General features: G+C 66.9%; 1 pseudogene; it reads left to right on the forward strand.

Moving 5' to 3' along the window:
• The first annotated feature begins 2353 nt into the window (after positions 1–2353).
• On the forward strand, positions 2354–4156 carry LOC127061284 (methanethiol oxidase-like; annotated as a pseudogene).
• The last annotated feature ends 3069 nt before the right edge of the window (positions 4157–7225 follow it).

A 7225-nucleotide genomic window follows, 5' to 3' on the forward strand; every position in this document is an offset into this window, starting at 1 on the left:
GGCTTTGGGAGCGCGGGGAGCGGCGCGCCTGGACCAGCCCGAGCTCCGCTGCCACCTCGGACAGCTCCCCGCTCCGGCAGCGGCCCCAGCCTCCCGCAGCTCCCCGGCCAGGCTTTGGCTTCTCCCGAGTCCCCGCGCCTGCCCCAGAAGGGCCGGGGCTCCTTCAGCACTTCTCGTTCCTAAATCCCGATTTCCTGTGCTTTTGGCTCATTCTCCATCCTCCCTTCCCGGCCTCGGACTCATCCCGCCCCCTCAGCCGGGCACTGAGCGCCGGCAGACTTTGGGAAAACGTTTCCGTTCACGGAGGGAGCCCCAAATCCCGCTGCTCGTTCCTCCCCGGGGCTGGAATTCCACCCACGAGCCGCCCCCGGAGCTCTAGAGCGTTCCCGGCTCTCCCATCAGAAAGCCTCGAGCTCAAATTCCCTTCCAAGCCACGAATTCCCTGATTTTCGGATGATTCGGTGGGAAAAGGGTGATTTTTGGGAGCTGGCTCCCGAGTTCACCGGAAAATGTGACAAAATCCGAAATTCCCCAGCCAGTGGAAGGCAGGTGACACTGGATGAGCTTGAAAGTTTGTCCCCCGCTCCTCCGCCAGAAAAAAACAGGGGAAAATCACACTCGGGGGAACCCGGGAGCTTTTCCTTGGCACCAAAATCCGGGGGGCTCCGCTGCAGCCCGGAGGGGGCCGCTGATCCTCCAGGGGGGGCTTGGAACGGGACCAAAGGAGAAGATTTGTCCCTGTCCCTGTCCCTGTCCCTGTCCCTGTCCCTGTCCCTGTCCCTGTCCCTGCCGAGGGGCACACGCGATGGGGCCGAACCCCGAATTCCCTCGGGATCGGGATTGTTCCAGGGAACACCAGGATTCCCCAAACCAGCCGGAAAAGCCAGCGAGGAGGAGCCGCTGCCCTGGGCCAGATCCCAAAATTCCCAAGTCTTTGAAGCTATTTGGGCGAGCAGCCCCCGAGGAGCCGCCAAAGCCCGAGATAATTCCAGGGCGTCTCTCGCTCCTGTGGATCCGCTTGGAATGAGGGACTTGAAAGGCTCGGGGTGGCCTTTCCTCCCTCCACGGGGCAGGAATGTCCAGCTCCAGAGGCTTTTCGGGATGGGCGGGACAGATCCCAGATGAATCCCTTCCAAATCTTGGGAGATTGACGCGATCTGCAGTGTCAGGAACGGAGAAATCTGATTTTCCCTGGATTATGGGAAGTGGGGATGAGCAGGAGAAACCAGGAAACTTCCCGAACCGGGCTGGGGGGACGCTGCCCCCACGTCTGGTCATAGAAAAGCCACAGGTGAGCACAGGGAGAACCAGCCCAGCTCACCCGGGCGCAGGGAGGGGCAGGAAATAATCCCAGCTCTTATCAGCAACTTTATTTTATCAACCGCAGCTTTATCTCCTCCCGGCCAGGCTCACCACGGGAATTTCGAGCTCTCCCAAACGTTCATTTGCTGTGGTTATTGTAGGATTCGCTCATTTTGGGGGGATTTAGGAACTGGATTTGATGTTTGGAAATAGCGCTGAGTGCTAAAGGGACCTTTAGGAGAATTCCAGAATTATTAGGGTTTGGAAATTGCACCGAGTATTAAAGGGACCCTTACGAGAATTCCAGGATTTTTGGGGTTGGAAAATACCTCCAGCATCATCCAGTCCAAGATGGGACCAATCCCCCCCGGTCACCCAGACAAACGTCCACGAATTCTCCAGGGGTGGCCACTCCGAAGCTCCCCGGACAGCCCCTTCCAAGGCCTTTTCACTTTCCCAGGAATGATATCCTGATTTCCCACCCAGAGCCTCCCCTGGCACAGCTCGAGGCCGTTCCCTTTTGGCCTGGCCCCATTCCCTGGGATCAGATGGCAAATCTCTCCGGGCAGATCCCAAATTCCCTGGGATGCCCTGAGCAGCTCCCGGAGCCCATCCCTGTGTCCCCGAGCTCCCAAAGTCCCGTGTCTGGCAGAGCCCGCTCGGGGACCCTGCTGGGCCACCCGGGATGGCCGGGAGCCGCGGGCTGATGCTGGGACCGGGGTCGGGATCCCGCTGTCAGGACCAGGAGCGGGTTTGGGAGTGCCCGGGCCGGGCACGGCTGGACTGAGGGCGCTGCGGGTGCGGAGCAGCCGTTCCGTGCGGGGCGAGCCGGGATCAGCCGGGGCCGGCGGGTTTGAGGCTTCGGGAGCTGCAGGGAGCAGCAGATTTGGGCCCAGATTGGCGGCGGGGAGGAGGAAAAGAAGCCGCAGCGCCGGGCTGGCACCTCCCAAGCGCTGGGCAGCCCCTCCCTGGGCTGGCCCCGCTCCCCCCACCCTTTGGCGGGGATAAAGGCCCCCGGGAGCAGCCAGGGCACGGCACAGCCGCTCCAGCCCCGAGACAGCAGCAGCTGCCCCTCAGCTCCGGCTCCTCCGCCGCCAGCACCGCGACCCCAAAGCACCAGCCATGGGTAAGGGACCCTCGCGGCCTCCGAAGCAGCAGCCCCGGGCCCGCAGCCCCGGGCCGGCTCCGGCTCCGACTCCGGCTCGGGTGCTGCGGGGCCAGGGCCGGGCTCACGGTGTCCCCTCTGCTCCCCAGACAGATGCAGAGCTCCGTGCTACGAGTACCCCTCGTGCCCCGACGTGCTGAAAGGCGAGTGCTGCCCATGGGGGGGGGGATTTGGGCTCCGTGGGGTCCCCCGAGCTCAGTGTCTGTGCTGAGCACCTTGGTCAGAACGGCCGGAGATTGCTCATGGTTGTTCCGGGTCGGAGGGGCCAGGGGGGAGCTGGAGGGAATGGCAGCACCCCGAAAATCAGGGGGGTCATTTCGGGAGAGCTGTCCGGAGCTCTCCGGTTCCGTTCGGGGTCGCCGGCGCGGTGGTTTTGAGCGCGCTTTTGTGTCCCCAGCCCGAGGGAGGAGGTCGCCTACGTGACCTGCACCTACAGGTCCACCGGCATCGACCAGCCCGATTTCCTGGCCACCGTGGACCTCAACCCGCGCTCCTGCCACTACGGCCAGGTACCGGCCCCTGCCGGGCTCCCGGGGGCGGGATCGGACCGGGGCTGCGCCCCCCGAGCCCTCCGGGCGACCGCCCGGGGGGAACCAAGGGAAAAAACCTTTGCCACTTGTCCCCTTGCTCCCGGCCGCCTCCGCCCCTCTTCGGGGCTCCCCAAACTCCGGGGCCGCTCCCAGCCCTCTCGGGAGCTCCCAAACCCGGGGCCGCTCCCAGCCCTCTCGGGGGCTCCCCCAATCCCGGGGGCTCTCCCAGCCCCTCTCGGCGGCTCCCACAATCCGGGGGCTTCCCAGCCCTCTCGGGGGCTCCCAGACCCCGGGGCCGCTCCCGCGGGATGTCCCGGCTCGGCCCGGGCTGAGCTCCCTTGGCGTGCCCAGGTGATCCACCGGCCTGCCATGCCCAAACCTCAAGGACGAGCTGCACTGCGCGGGACTGGGGCCCCGTCTGCGGCTGCTTCGACAGAGGCGCCGCGTCCAAAAGGACAAGCTGGTCCTGCCTGCCTCATCTCCTCCGCATCTACGTGGTGGATGGGGCTCCCAGTGCGGGCGCACTACGGATCTGCAAGGTTACGGCCGCGGGCAGCGGCGGGGGCACTGGCAGGGAGGGAGAGGGAGGGATTCAGTGATGCCGGGAAAGGCGCCGAGCGGGCGGAGGCTGGAAATCGGCGATGATTCGTGCAGATGATTGGAGCCCGTGGACGTGTTCTGGAAGGTGCAAACAAGGGCTACCTGTCTGTCACCACCCCCTGCCCAACGGGGACGTCCTGGTCGCCAAACATGGGCGACCCGCTGGCAACGGCAAAGGTGAATTTTCCCGGCCGGAATTCCAGTTCCTGCCCGACACTCCATCCCGGGAGTCTCGCTGGAAACGCTGGATTTCTCACCGCTTCTTCCTCGGGTGTCCCAGGCGGCTTCGTGTGGGACGGAGTGAGACCTTCGAGCTGAAGGGCACTGGGAGAACGAGTGCGAGGCTCCCCCGACGGCTACGACCCTGGTACCAGGCCCGGCACAAAACGTCCTGGTCAGCTCGGCCGGGATGGTCCCCAAAGTGGCGGCGGTGTGCTTCAACCCCGATGACCTCCCCAAAAAAGAAAGTGGGGACACGCGGCTTGGTGGCAGGGATCGCGGTGCCCCCCCGATGAGGCCGATTTGTGACCCCAGCGTCCCTTTGCCAGGCTCGGGGTGAGGGGACGGGCGGGGCGGAACCCGGGTGGGCATGGGTCACTGCTCGCTCCAGCAAATGCCTGCTTGCGTTATCTGCTGGTCTCCCCAATCCAACAGTTCTCTCGGTTCTCTCGAATCCCGCCAATTCCCAGTCCCGCATTTCAACAGTGTCTCTCCCACAGTCCCTTTGCCACTGTTCTTTCCCGTGGCCGGATCCCCCCCCAGGTAGCCCCACCTGGGGAGGGTTACTCCCTGGGTCCCAGGCCGCCCCAAGCATCTTACCCCGTGTCCCGCAGGGGTCTTCGGCCGCCGCCACTGAACGTGGTGGAAAACCTGTCGGGCACGCAGCTCACGCAATGTGCTTCGACCTGGGCGAGGATTCTCTGCCGCGACCGTGCGCTTCCTGCACAGCCAGAGGCGCGAGGGAGTGGGTGCGGCCTGAGCGGGGCCCAACTTTTCAGCTTCATACAAATCCTGCGAGGCGAGTGCAAGGGAGAGCGCCGGAACAGCGGCAGGGTGAGGAGGCGGGGGGGGAGACGCGGGACAAAGGGCGACGGGAGGACGAGAGGAGGAGGAGGCGACGGGGAAAGGAGACGGGGAAGAGGGCGGGGCCTGTTAGGGGGGTGGGGTGGGGGGGGGGGGGAGGGGGGGGGGGGGGGGGGGGGGGGGGGGGGGAGGGAGGGGGGGGGGGCTGGGGGGGGGCGGCGGGGGGGGAGGGGGGGGGCCGGGGGCGGGGGGGGCGGGGGGAGGGGGGGAGGGGTATTACCCCGAGAGGGGGGCGGCGGGGGCGGGGGGGGCAGGGGGGGGTGGGGGGGGGGGGGGGGGGGGAGGGGAAAAGGGAGGGTGGTGGGGGGGGGGGGGGGGGGGGGGGTGGGGGGGGTGGGGGGTGGGGGGGGGGGGGGCGGGAACAAGAAATCAAAACAACAAACAAAACAAACACCACAAACACCCCCCCCCCCCCCACGGGGGGGGGGGGGGGGGGGCTTCCGGAGCGGGATGAGACGTCGCGCCCGGCTCGGCTCGGCTCGGCTGGGCGGCAGGGGGCCCCAGAGAGCGGGCCTGAGCGGGCTCGGTGTCCCTGCGCCAGAGAGACAAACGGGCCGTGGAGGAGGTGATCCGGACTCCCGGCCACGGACTGTGTCGGGCTGGATCCTGCCCAAGATGCCAGGTGCGTGTGCCTATCGGGGTGGCATTCCGTTCCTGGGCGATTCGCAGCCGGCACAGCCTGCTGGGTGAACGAGAGCCGGATGGTGACCCGAATTCCGGATGACCCCGATAAGGGCTGGACCCCAAATGATTTACTGACCCCAAAGGCACGACCGAGCCCGAAGTCCCTTTGGTCCTGCCAAAGCCCAGCTCAGCGCCAGGCACGTGATGCCCTGGCGGTGATGGCGGCCCCTGAGCCCCGGCTCTGCCGCAGCCTTCCATCGCCGACCTCGTCACGCCAGGAACGAACCGGTTCCGGTACGTGAGCATTGGCGAACGGGGACCATCCGGCAGTACGAGCTGTCCCGAACTGCAAAGCCCCGGTGGTGGGGGGTGGGCAGGTGAGGGGCAGCCCGGCCCGGGGGGCGAGACGGGACCGGGGTGGGGCCGGGCGGGAACGCTCGTTACAAGCGCGCCCCTTGCAGGTGTTCGTGGGGGGGCCGCATCCTGCGAGGGGGGCCCCGTGACGTGTGCAGGGAAGGCGACGAGGAGGCTCCAGTTGCCAGACCCGAGCCGATGGTGGTCAAGGTGAGCAGGTGGGGGCGGGCTGGCAGCACCTGGGGCGGGGCTGGGGGGGGCGTGGGTGAGCTGAGTGAGCGTGTGCCTACCTGGAGTGGGAGGGGTGCTAGCCTGAGTGTGCGTTGTGGTGGCGCCTGAGCTGCTATCAAGACAGCCGCTGGATACAATCCCAGTTGCCCCCAGTCCAGAGCTCCCAGTGCCCCCAGTACCCCGTGCGTGTGTCCCGCGAAGACCCAGTGCCCCCAGTAACCGCACGTCCGTGTGTCCCGTGCAAGCGCTGTCGGCCGGGCCACGCATCGATGCAGCTGATGAGCATGGACGGGACGCGGCTTCTACGCCAATGACCAAACTCCTTTACAGCACGGGACGGCAGTTCTACCCCAGGCCTTGGTAAGTAGTGAGCCACTCCCGGCTGCAAAGGTGCCGGGCCCGGGCGGGCGTGTGGAAGGGGCCGCGGACCCCCCCCCGGGGCTATCCGGAGCGCTCCCGGGCCGGGTCGGGATCGGGAGAGCCGGGCGGAGTGAGCCCAGGGGTCCCGGCCTGGCCGGGGAAGCCTGAGCCAGCCTGGGGGACTGGGGAGGGGAAAACTGCACCGGAGCACATTGGTGCCATGGATTGTTCCCCGTCCTGAGGGAAATGGGGACCCAAGACGCCCGCTGCAGCCCATGCGCTGGCCACGGGGCCGGCGCGATCCCGGCGCTGCTCGGAGCAGATCCGGGCGGGCTCGTGCGGCAGCAAGCGGGGGTCGCTGTCGCACGAGCACGCCGCTGTCCCGACAGGGAGGGCTCGGTGATTGCGGTGAGGCAGCTCGAGTGGACACGGAAAGGGCGGCCTGGACCGTGAACAAGAACTTCCTGGTGGATTTCGGCAAGGAGCCCCAAGGGCCGTGCCTGGCGCACGAGATTCGTATTCCGGCCGGCGATGCCAATCCGTGACCCTGCCCTGAGCGAGCCCGGCCAGCGCCGCTGTCCCCCGGCAGCGCCGGAGCTCGGCCAAAAGGGCGAAAGCTGCGGACTGGGGGTCCGGGGGGCTGGGCCTTGGGGGTGCCTTGCTGGTGTTGAGGGGACGGGGGAGGGCTGGGCCTTGGGGGTGGTGCCCTGGGTGAGGGGATTGAGGGGGCTCGGGCCTTGGGGGAGTGCACCTGGTTGAGGGGAATTGAGGGGGGCTGGGCCTTGGGGGTTAGCCCTGGGTCGATTCTGGGCTTTAGGATCCCATGGGGGATTCCCGATTTTGGGGTCCCCTCGGGTAATTTCAGTGGTTCGGGGTTCCCCCAGGACATTCCCGGCCATTACCTGTCCACCAGTCCTTGTCTCTCGTCCCCGTCCCCTGCTTTCCCCTGCCATCAATAAAGTTGGTTTCAGCATCA

Source organism: Serinus canaria, unplaced genomic scaffold, assembly GCF_022539315.1.
Source record: "Serinus canaria isolate serCan28SL12 unplaced genomic scaffold, serCan2020 HiC_scaffold_462, whole genome shotgun sequence".
Taxonomy (NCBI): Eukaryota; Metazoa; Chordata; class Aves; order Passeriformes; family Fringillidae; genus Serinus; species Serinus canaria.